Source organism: Strix uralensis, chromosome Z (assembly GCF_047716275.1).
Source record: "Strix uralensis isolate ZFMK-TIS-50842 chromosome Z, bStrUra1, whole genome shotgun sequence".
Classification (NCBI taxonomy): domain Eukaryota; kingdom Metazoa; phylum Chordata; class Aves; order Strigiformes; family Strigidae; genus Strix; species Strix uralensis.
Window position 1 is genome coordinate 469,443 of NC_134012.1, and position 12,075 is coordinate 481,517.

At 51.3% G+C, this 12,075-nt stretch overlaps 1 protein-coding gene across 2 annotated transcripts in view; it reads left to right on the forward strand.

Moving 5' to 3' along the window:
- PAX5 (paired box 5) overlaps window positions 1-12,075 on the forward strand; it is a 136,840-nt gene that overhangs the window by 52,906 nt on the left and 71,859 nt on the right. The window lies entirely within an intron of this gene.

Below are 12,075 nucleotides of genomic sequence, written 5' to 3' on the forward strand. Positions count from 1 at the left end.
TCACTGAGCCCACAATTCAGGTTTTACCCAGCACTGGCACTCATCCCGTGCCCTCCCCTCGCTGTGCTAAGTGGTGTGATTTTCCACTGGGAGGAACTGGAGGTGCTGGCTGTACTCAGCAAACCCCCCTGCGTGGCCATGAGGCCGATTGTCCCCCAGTGGGTTCCCGTGATTCCAGCCAGAAGGATGGAAGAGCTCTCTCCAGCTCCCTGGGGAAGCCGTCCCGGGCCGGCCAAGCCTGCGGCACCAGTCATTGACTCAAACACATTTGCCAGGTAAAGCATAGACAGGAAGATGTTCTAGGGGATCAACACCCCCAAAACAACCTGGGGCGGGGCTTCAGGCACGGGAGGCTGGACGGGTGCAGGAAAGCCCCATCGAAGTGGTTGGGTGACAAGCCTGGGGCTGGCAGAATGATGCACTTTTGGTGGCCGTGAGAGTGGGATTAATGCCTCCACAGGGGAACACTGCGGGGTGAAGGATATACAGCAGGATCGGCTCGGCAGGAGAGGCAGTGCATTAATTTCCTCAGAATAAAGAAGAGAATTATCTATGCTGGATTTCTGTCCACAACAGAAATGGATTCTCTTGTATTTTCAGCTTCACACATGGGTCCAATCGAATACTCATTGAAGCCAAGAGGAATATTTCTATTGACTTCAATAGACTTTAGATCAGGGCCATAATGAGGCATAACATGATGTGACCAGATTCAACACTATGTAGGTCACCGACTTAGAAGAGAACTGCTTGCGGCTAATAGCAGATAATTCCCAGGCCCTTGGTGATGTTTTCCCATTGCTTTTAGCTAGAACTAAACTGAGTATCTGTTCTCGTGTTCATTTCTGGATAAAATGTAGATATTCTGGGCTTAGGCAGAAACCAGGCAAACATATACTAATATGTGTATTCATGACAGGCAGCAGGGATACATCTGGATCTGGAGATACACACAGACAGATGAAATTTGGATAACTAATGAGCCTGAAAAAATTGCTAATAAATTGAAAAAAGTTGGAAAAATTGCACAAAGTTAAAACCTGATTGCCCTCTGTTTCAGAGTTGTGATGAAGTTCTCTGAACTGACCAAGAGAGGGGCATAAGTCCTTTTGAAAATCTTCATGTTTCACTTTTATCTGGACAGATGCTTGTCATCTTTGAAAGGCAAAAGTTTTTTTTTTACTGTGTGGAGTTGTGCTGGAGGGTGTGTCCGCAGGAATGCCGCTCATGAGAGCGCGGAGGTGTACAGTCCTCCTTGTAATGGTGGGGTTTGATCTTCAGGAGTAACAGGGAAAAGTCAGAAATGTGTCAAACAGATAGAAGAAGAGTCAGGAAAAGTCTGTTAAAGCCAGAAAGCATGACCCGTGTTTCAGTTTGTGTGCTGGTACCAGTGCTGGCGGGGGGCAGCCGGCGGGTGCTGCCTGCTCGCCCCCATTTTGCAGCACCGCGAGCCCCTCTGCCTGCAGAAACGGGCAGGGGAGGGCCAGTGCCGGCAGCCCGGAGAGGAGCAGCCAGCGAGGACAGTTCTGTGGTTTTACAGCTGCTCCTCTCCCAGCTGAAACCTCCTCTGATCCAATCTGTGGCTTTATTGGTGGGAGGGGAAAAAAAACAACTCTAAAATCCAGCCTAAGAGAGCACATCAGGAGAGGAAAAACCTTCCCATATTTACTCTCGGTAGACTATTAAACAACACCAGGCTATTAATTTGGCTTTTGAGTCTTCACTAAAGCCCATAAAAGCGCACAGTTGTCAAATGGAGTTCATTTTAATTTCCTTTCAATCACAGTAAATTATTCAGGTGATAAATCAGCTGGGGCAGCCTCCTGGCTGTAATAGAAACCCTAATTCCTGGCTAATTATCCAGCCCATTGCTGCCAGCAGATCAATACCCTTACCGAATGGAAAGGGCGCGGGGTCTGAGCAGGCAGGGTGGTGGTGGGGGACGGTGGGAGGCACGGATGCCCATGACCCCCACCCCAGGCTGGGGGTTAAGCTGTGCAGAGCTCCCTCTGTCCCCCACCATCCCCTCCCGGGCAGCGGCGTGGGCTGGGGCAGCTGCAGCTCAGTAGAACACGCATGCTGGTGTAGGAGATGGAGCCTGCTGGGGGCTGGGGGGGATTTGGGGGCTCCCCCCACTCTGGGGTGACCCTGCTGTGCTCCTGCCGCTCGCCGGGACGTGGCGCTGGCCCTTTGTCGCGGTTGCTCTGTCGGTTCTCCCAGTGTGGGACTTTGCTGCTGCTCCGCAAGATAAGCTGGGACGGGATGTAGGAACGGGGTGCGTGCACCCCAGGGGTGTGCTGCAGGGCAGGGTGCTCACTCCTGGTGCTGCCCGTCCCTGCTGCTGGTGGTTGGCACAGGCAGGGATGGGGAGAGGGTCCTCTGAGGGAGTCACAGGCTGCTCGGAAGGAGATCTTGGGCTGGTAATATTTTTTCTTGCCCAGCTTTTCAATAATGGTAAAATTTAAAGAGGTATAGAAAAGGACCAGAGAGGACCAGTGCTCAGCCGTAGCACAGGGTATTTCACTGGGAAGGAACAGCAGCTCTTTGGAGATGACAGTCACACTTACCCCCATCTCCCTGCGTGAGGTGCTTGTTTGGGAGCCACTCTGCACTCAAAGCCTTTCGAGCCCTGACACGATGCTGCAGCCCCCAGTTCAGGGGGAGCCACCAGCCCCCGGTTGTTCTGCAGAGGTGTTGGGTAGAGCTCCTCCATCTGCCAGGACCCCCCGGATGCTCCAGGGAGCTCAGAGCTCTGAACTGCCCTTGGCTTCTGGAGGACGAGCCTTCAGCGTGTGAGGCTTGTAGGATCCCTGTTCCTGTTCACCATCACTGTGGTTGTTGCTTATTCACATTACGGTGGTGCTGGGAGGATCCAACAGGCAGCACGGGGCTAAGAGCTTTGGTTCTGCTCTGTTTTCGTCTCGAGAAGGAGAAAAGAAACCTGCCATGGCGTTTCTTCCTGCTGAAAATCAGCTTTCATGCACAGCAAGCGTTTTTTTTTTAGAACAGCAGCAGGAAGCTCCTTGGGCCTACACCTCCCGTTCGCATCCTTGCCTCTCTGCCCACCCTTACAAGCATTTTATTTTGTGCACGAGCTTCCGAAGGCTGTGCAAAATTCTCCGCGTGTGCCACCTTGTTGTGACATGTCGTGTTGGGTGGTGACAGTCACAGCAGACCGTGTTGCAAGACACCTGGTAGTTTGTGTGGTGGCAGGGCTGTGGTGGCGGGGAATTTTCTGGGGAAGTAGCGTGACAGGAACTGCGTATGCTGCTAACGTCTCTCTGCATCAGCATCGTCTTTGCACAGAGCACCCTGCAGCTTGCGTGGACACCCGGGGGTGTGTGTGAGCAGCGGCTGGAATTAAAACTTCGAGTAAGAAAAAGAGGTGGGGAGAAACCCGGGTGGGGTAACCCAAGCAGAGAGCTGGGGATACCCCTGCCTGGACCTGAGCTCAATGCCCCTTCCCGTGGGTGACTGCTTCCCCTCCTTCATCTGGGAGCGGTGGGCAGCCTTGGGGTTAGGATTTCTCCTGAAAAGTTTTCCGTGAGCCGATTGGGAGTGTTTCCAGGGGTCTGTGGTGCCCAGCGTGCAACGCCCCAGCAGCACTGCTCTGCCGAGGAGTGTCTGCTGGCGGAGGATGGAGCCGGGGTTTTATCACACTGACCCTGCTGTGCTGGCAAAGCCTGGAGGTACTTGTCACCCTGTAAGGAAATGCACAGGCTGTTTCTTGTCCTTCTGGGTCTCTCTGTCTCAGCCAGGCTTCAGCGAGTCAGAGCCTGAAGAAATGGACCAAAAAGTGAATAAAAAGAGCCACTGGGACATGCCTGCTTCGTCCCTCTCCTCCCAGCAGCATGTGGCCAAATCAGCGCAATGAAGCCAGGCTGGGGGAAAGCAGCAGTCCAGAGGTGTCAGGGATTTCATAGAATCACAGAATCATCTCGGTTGGAAAAGCCCTTGAAGATCCTCCAGTCCAACCATGAACCTCACCCTGACTGTTCCCAACTCCACCAGATCCCTCAGCTCTGGGTCAACCCGACTCTTCAACCCCTCCAGGGATGGGGACTCCCCCCCTGCCCTGGGCAGCCCATTCCAACGCCCAACAACCCCTTCTGCAAAGAAATCCTTCCTAAGAGCCAGTCTGACCCTGCCCTGGCGCAGCTTGAGGCCATTCCTTCTTGTCCTGGTGCTTGTTCCTTGGCTCAAGAGACTCACCCCGCCTCTCTGCACCCTCCTTTCAGGGAGTTTAGAGGGCAACTTCAGGGTGTATGTAAAGGCCAGAGCTCTCCCTGTGCCTGTTGCTTTGTTGGGGAAGCCCCAGCGATGGCCTGGGTTTATGCTGATGCTTCTTCCCTCCGAGTCTGCCACGTCAGGCTTGCTGGGGCTCATCTCCCTGCTCATGTGGGACCATGTCTGTCTCCGGCGGGGCAGAGCATGGGTGTGTTTCCTACCCAGAGGAATCACAGAATCATCTCGGCTGGAAAGGACCTTGAAGATCATCCAGTCTAACCGTTAACTTCACACTGGCAGTTCTCAACGACACCAGATCCCTAAGCACTATGTCGACCCTACTCTTAAACCCCTCCAGGGATGGGGACTCTACCACCTCCCTGGGCAATCCATTCCAACACCTAACAACCCATTCTGTAAAGAAATCCTTCCTAATATCTAGTCTAAACCTTCCCTGGTGCAACTTGAGGCCATTACCTCTTGTCTTATCACTTGTTACTTGGGTAAAGAGACTCATCCCCAGCTCTCTGCAACCTCCTTTCAGGGAGTTGTAGAGGGCCATGAGGTCTCCCCCCAGCCTCCTCTTCTCCAGACTAAACAACCCCAGTTCCCTCAGCTGCTCCCCATCAGACCTGTGCTCCAGACCCTGCACCAGCTCCGTTGCCCTTCTCTGGACACGCTCAAGTAATTCAATGGCCTTTTTGTAGTGAGGGGCCTAAAACTGAACCCAGTCATCGAGGTGCAGCCTCACCAGTGCCAAGTACAGGGGTAAGATCACTTCCCTGTCCCTGTTGGCCACGCTATTGCTGATACAAGCCAGGATGCCATTGGCCTTCTTGGCCACCTGGGCACACTGCTGGCTCATGTTCAGCCGGCTGTCAATCCACACCCCCAGGTCCCTCTCTGACTGGCAGCTCTCCAGCCACTCCTCCCCAAGCCTGTAGCGCTGCTGGGAGTTGTTGTGGCCCAAGTGCCGCACCCGGCATTTGGCCTTATTGAAACTCCTACAGTTGGCCTTAGCCCATTGCTCCAGCCTGTCCAGATCTCTCTGCAGAGCCTCCCTACCCTCGAGCAGATCAACACTCCCACCCAACTTGGTGTCATCTGCAAACTTACTGAGGGTGCACTTGATCGTCTTGTTCAGATCATCAATAAAGATGTTAAACAGGAGTGGCCCCAAAACCAAGCCCTGGGGGACACCACTCGTGACCAGCCGCCAACTGGATTTAACTCCGTTCACCACAAGTCTTTGGGCCTGGCCATCCAGCCAGTTTTTTACCCAGCAAAGCGTGTGATTATACAGTCCTTGTCACCTCCTCCCCTTGCCCCAGCAGGCAAGGGGAATCCCAAAGTACGAGGTAGGCAATGCCTTCAGGAATTGCAGTGCATTCCTGGTTTTTAACACTGCCTTTTCTCCTCATGACTGCTCTCTGGTACGACCATAGGTGAAAATACAAATCCCCAAGTTAAAGGAAAGGCCGCTCTTGCTGTGTCTGGAGGTCTGACACCTCCTTCATCCTTGTCTCTTTTCTCTTTGCTCTGTATGGGCATAGTGGGGGATGTTTTTACCCCCTGGGTAGGCTCCCCAGGTTGTGCACAGGCTTATGCAGAGGGGCTGTCAGTGATGTGTGGCCGTTGAGGAGGAGCGTGGTGTGCTTTTTCCCTGAGGGTCAAGGGTTTGGAAATTGCAAGCTTGGCACTGTTTCTGTTGGGTAACGCCGGCAAGGGATGCTTTGCCAGTCACCAGGTTTCATCTCAGCACTTTCCACCAGCTTTACACCTGGAGCTTAGTGATGACAATGGAACACAAAGTCCTGCAAAGGCAGCAGGTGATCTCCTCCTGGGGACTTGCCACGGCTTCTGTAAGTGGGGTGCAGAGGTGGGAAATCTAAGAAAAACTTTCCCCTCTTGCTATCTTGCCAGAAGTTTCCACATTTCCTTGCAATTTGGGAGCTGGCTTTGAGTAATTGTATCCCTTTATTCATCATGTGTTTTGCGATAAATAGCCAATTTTTTTTTCAGTTTGGAGAGATAAACCAGGTCTATCGCATCAGCAATTTTTAAATAAAAACCCACAACTTTGTCTTCAGTGGAGTCTTCCTTCCAGGGTTCCATGTCACCAGCAGACAGCTAATGGTAAAGTCCATCATTCCAGAAGAAGTCACAGACAGCAGCCAGGCAAACCGTGGACGCTGCTCGAGAGCTGAAGGAGAGCAGTGATTTACTGGCCACCCGTCACATTTTCAGTATCACATCAAAGCGTAATGTATGAGTAAGATGAATAGAATTATAACTGCTTATGTAGTCTTTGTCCCTTTGAACAATAATAGAGGAGTCGTCTATGCACTTTGCCGTGTGTATGTATGTGATGCTCCACTTGCACAGGAACACAGATCTGGAATTCTCCTGAAGCTGCTTTTCTCTGTGGAAAAAGACAACATCGTGTAATGGCACTAATCAGCCAATATTATGTCATAGCAAAATTCACCAACCTCCTTATGTCTGTGTTAGTCCTGCAAGAGAGAGAAAAACAAATCTGTGAGTAAACACACTTGCCCGTTGACTTATTTAATGCCTGGCCTGCTCACATTATATTTGAGAGGAAGGGCTTGCACCGACATTCGAAGAATGGAACAAGGCTTCTCTTCTCTACCACCAGTAAATATTTGGATCCTGCAGCCTTGACTAGTTTCAAATACAATTTCCGCCCTTTGGTTTGGAAACCACTGCTGTTTTACACTCATTCTGTAGGCTTTCTCTAAATCTGTCCATCACTTTAATTAACAAAGGTGGGGTTCCTTGAAGTATGCTCCCTACACAGCTAGTGAATACCTGGAGATCTTGATGTGCTCAAGCATCTTTGAAGGAGCCAAACTCTCCACGGCAATGCCTGGTGGGAGTACAAGAGACAGGGCATGAGCGGATGCAGGAGGGGCTCTGCAGCATCCAAAGGATCACTTCTTCCCCCGCGAAGGCTGGTCAGGCGGGGCAGAGGTTGCCCTCAGAAGTCACACTGTCTCCATCCGTGGTGGTTTTCAAGACCCAGCTGGATGAAGCCCTGAGCGACCCGTCCTGGCCCTGTATCTGGCCCTGCCTTGAGGGACCTCTGGAACTTCCTTTCAACCTGGATTATCCTACAACCTTGATGTTCAGCTACTGGCTGTTTGTTCCAACTGTTGCAGTGTGACTTGGGGAAGCTTTCATAGGGTTGCGAGGGAAAATGGGAAGAGCGTGGTTGGGGTGGGAGAGCAGCAGCTGGCTCACACAGCGTGGAGGACGGGATGGAGAGCTGTCTGGGACGAAGCACCCAGGAGCCTCAGCAACATGCTCAGTGCAGATGCTTTTCCATAAACATGCTGTAATGAAAACTGCCTTGCAATATTGTGGCCCTTCCCAATCCAGTCTGAGGTACAGGTGAAGAAATGAAAAAAAACTTTGGAAAATTATGTTGGTTTATTTTTTAATTTTATTTTATTTTTTTTTTTTTTTTAATGAGGTCGGTTCCACATTGGGGATTTGGTGGGGAGTTCAGCGTTGTAGGGAAAGTTGCCACCCTGAAAATGGAAAACAGCAGACTCCTGATCCCCGTAGGGTCACCAGGCTCCCAGGAGCACCAAGAAGAAAAAGTTAAAATTTTTTTGGAAAACAAAGAATGTGTGTTTGTGTCCAGCTTTGAAAGTGGCCTGAAATTCAGAAGTTTATGGATTGATATGGATCTGTTCAGCATGGATTTTGCAACACACCACAAAACACAGCAAACTCTGTGGCTTTCTCTGTTGGCTTTCACCTGGGTACAGATTTGGTGCACCTGGATTTTTGGCTACCTGGGAGTCTTGACCCATGGTAAATGCTGCCCGTTTATTTTGCCATGGGGTACAGCTTTGAAACCAGTTTATTGTGCACAATACTTAATAGGATACAGAGAGCGCTATGAAAGGATTCTTGGGTGGCATTTGTGAAATACCCTTCAGGTAGTTCATGGGAAAGCACTGCAGATACACACATGTCAGTAGGATGGATGGAAGATCTGGCAATACTGATGCCAACTTCATGCCCATTCCCAGTGTGCCTTCATAATTCTGCTTCATATTTCTCCGTAGGGAAGTATTTGACTGTGCTGCTGGTTGTGTTTTTTCCCCTGCTCACCCATGCCAGATGCCTCAGTGGAAGCAGTAGAGCTGTAGAGGGTTGGGTGTGTGACGGTGAAACTTTCCAGTCCTGGCAAAAGCAGAGGTGGGCTCTCCCCGCCAGTGTTCATCTGGTTGGTCCTGATGAGGCTGAATAGTGGAAAGCCACCTTACCTCACCGGGTGGTATGTGTCCTTTTACTTCCCTCGGGCTGGCCTTATCATCATTGTCTATGGAGGCTTCTGCTTAAAAACCAGAGGAGGAGAGTCTGCCGGCCTCCTCTGCCCCAGCCGGGCAACTGGGGTTGCCATGGCCAGTGAAAAGCTTGGTGGAAAAACACCTGCAAGCGTCTGCAAGTCTTTGTTTTCTTCCCACCAGAACTTCCAGGAGAGGTTCAAGGCCTGCAGGGCCCTTGAGAGGTTCAAGGGACGTCCAGGTGGGGATTTGTCAGACTTTCGGGTTCAGCATCCCCCCATACGCATGCCCAGACACCATGCACACTATTCAGACCTTGCCTTTATTTAGTCTGCTAGCTCTGACTGAGAAATAATAATAATAACAATAAAAAAAGGGACGATTTCAGCGGCAAGCATGGGCTGTTTTCCGCGCTGCTGTTCCGCGGGGTTTTGTTGTTCACCATGGGCAGCCTCGCTGGAGCGTGCGTGTGCGTGTGTGTGCGCATGGGTGTGATTTACTGCCCTGTGCAATGCCACATGTCTTTAAAATTACAGTGCCCATTTCCTGCTGAAATAATTTCTACAAAGAGAGGCTCCTATTACAGCAAGAGGAGCGTGGACGTCATGATTTATTATTATTTATGGTCCCAGGGCCTTGTTTATGCACGATGGGTTAGGTGCTCAGGATAGAAATGCCATTATGCAAATGACATTGAATGTCCTTACTGAGCCTAAATAATTTTTGTGTTGGACGATTAAACCTCATCTGTTATTGATATGGGCTGCAGTCGGGCTATTAAAGAGTCCCAACAGTACTTACTCCCAGTAATGGGAAAATTGAGAGGAAGAGGCTAAACAATTGCCTCAAGTGTGCTGTGATTGTCTGGTAGGAGTGGAACATAACGAACCCCCTGAATGGAAATCGTGTTTACTACTTAGGGATAAATAAAAAGGGAGAACATGCAATAAATTACGCTTTCTGATGTGAATCGGCGCAGCAGAGAATTTGCGTACTTTCAATTTATTTATTTGAGTATTTTTTATTTTGGGGGGGGGGGGAGGGATGACGGGGGGGTATGGGGGGGGTGGGACGTAGGTGCTGGGAGCCGCCAGGAAGGATTCCGGCATCCCGTGCCTCCTCGGGAGCCGCGCCACCACCGCGCCGTCCGCTTTGACACAGCTGTGCGGTCACATTTTGATCAGTGTTGATAGCTTATGAATTCCAAAATTGACAAAATTTACAGAAAAATGAGGATAATCCATCTTCCTTAGCAGCCTGTCAGGAGCTGGCTATACTTCATAATCTTCAATTACAGATGCTATTTTCAGACATTTACATGCAGATATTAGAACAAAATGAAAATGAGAAACAAAGAGCGAATGGAAATGTAGCTATTTATATGTATAAAAGAAAAACAACAGGTAAATTCTAGGCATTTAGATTGGATTTGGGCGTCCCTTCGGAAAATTGGAGAATGGCTGCGTCCGCTTATGGATTGCACCATGGAAATGTAAAACGTAGCATGTCATTTCCCACATGCAGATAATCTGAGGACTGGGTCAAAAACAGGTCAGTTATTCTGAAGTATGAGGGTAAATGTGCTCATGGCAGGGTGCACTAGCTAATTCCCACTATCTTCAGAGGAACCTCTGGGGACATACACAATCCTAATTGGATTTGGGCTAAAACGAAGCACAGCTGTTAATTTTTTAAATATACACATGTTTTGTGAAAGGGAGATTCAGAAATACTCCATTTAAACTGAGGGAAAAATGTTGTGCTGCTGAAATCAAACTTCTGTGCCCTGTGAGACAGCAAGGAGCCCAGTGTTGCCGAAAACAAAGGGAAACTGGGGTTTGGGCCCCGTGAGCTGTGGTAACAGCTTTTACTCCAAAGCAGAACTGGTTTCGGCGGCGGCGGTGGGAAGCGCAGGGAATGTGATGTAAATTATGAAATGGAGGGGTGGCTGGCCGGCAGTGGCAGCGGGGCTGTGATATATAGGTTTTCGGATGCCTTCTCTGTCCGGATCCAAGGTGGCTGAGGAGGAGGGCATTTGGATGGATTTTCCATTCCCATAAAATTTCAGGCAGAACAGCACCGGTGCCCGTGCAGCTGCGAGTGGCGCTGGGTTTCTGAAAGCCTGGGGAGATTAATTAGAGCTGCTTTGGATTAAGCTCTCCGAACCATATCTAATGTTACAAATTCCTTCCCTTTGTCAGGCTGAGGCAGGGGTTTCCATGGACAGCCTGCCTGGCGCACGCCAATTCTGCCTTTATTTATTAATTTTAAAGTATTAACGACGCGATGACTTGGACGTATTGGGTGTGAGGTCTGGCTTGCTGCTGCCCCGAGCGGCGAGCGGGGGGTTTGGTGGTCGTGACCTGGGGGACAGCACTGAGGTTTTTGGACGCCTGAGATGGACGCTTGGCTTAAAGGAGGAGCAGCGTTGTTTCTGACAGCGAAGGCATCTTGTTGCACCGTGTCTGTTGGGAGGGAAGGAGGCAGGCCAAGTCCCAAAACCCCCCAAGCTGGTGCGTTGCTCTGAGGGTCCAAGCCCCAGTCGTGTTTCTGCTGCTGCTGCTGCATCCCGAGCATTGCTGCGGGTTCGGGGGTGGCCGTGCTGGCAGCGGGAGGGCATATGAGGCATTGCTTCATGCCCGCCTGGCATTTTGAAGGTGTGATCTGGAAAACTGAGCAGATGCAAAAAGCAACACGTGTGAGTCCCAGCGGGTGCCAGCTGGCTCCTTTTAACAGCCACCTCTTTTCAGTCTTTGCTTGGTGTGGGGTGGGGGGTTTGTGCCCCACAAAAAGGAGGGGAATGCCTTTGTCGCAGCGCTGCCGTAGGGCTCATCCCAGCTCGTGGGACCTCCCTGAGTTTCCCACGCCGGCAGCCCAGAACCAGGCTGTTTCAGGGAGCACTCTTGTTCCCCACTTTGCCTGCCGCCTTAGGATAAAACACCAGGTAAATCTCAAAGAGAAGAGTGCTGTGGGCGCAGGGTGGGTTGACCTTTTGGTGGGTTACGGTCAGGGTGAAGCTGGTGATGGGCTGTCTCGCTGCCTCACTGTAGTGCAGCAGGAGATGGCAGAGCCTGCAGCTTGCCTTGTGGCGTAAATTTTTTAAAAATGGTACCGAAACACTCCTGCACCCCTTTTCCCTCCATCCACCCACCACCTCCCCTGCCCCGCGGGGATAATATTTAGAAATAAAGCTTTTGCAGTGAAGGTGGATGTGAAACTTCTCCCCACGCAGCATCCTTCCCCTGAGTGCTCTGCAGCGAAAGCTGGTGGGGAAGGGCCGTGCAGACCCCGCTGCCTGTGAGAGGGGGGTGTGCTGCTGCCCACGGGTGCGCAGACACCCCCCCCTCTCCTCCCCACCCCAGCCGCTCCCCCGCTGGGCACCCTGCCTGCTGGGGGGGCCACACCCAGCTCCCCGCCAGGCACCTGGGTCCTGTCCGCCTGAGCTGAGCGGGATGGGACAGGGGAAACACGCGAGACTCCATCTTGCCCCTCTTTTCAGTTTGTCCTTCTCGGTCTCTCCTTTTAT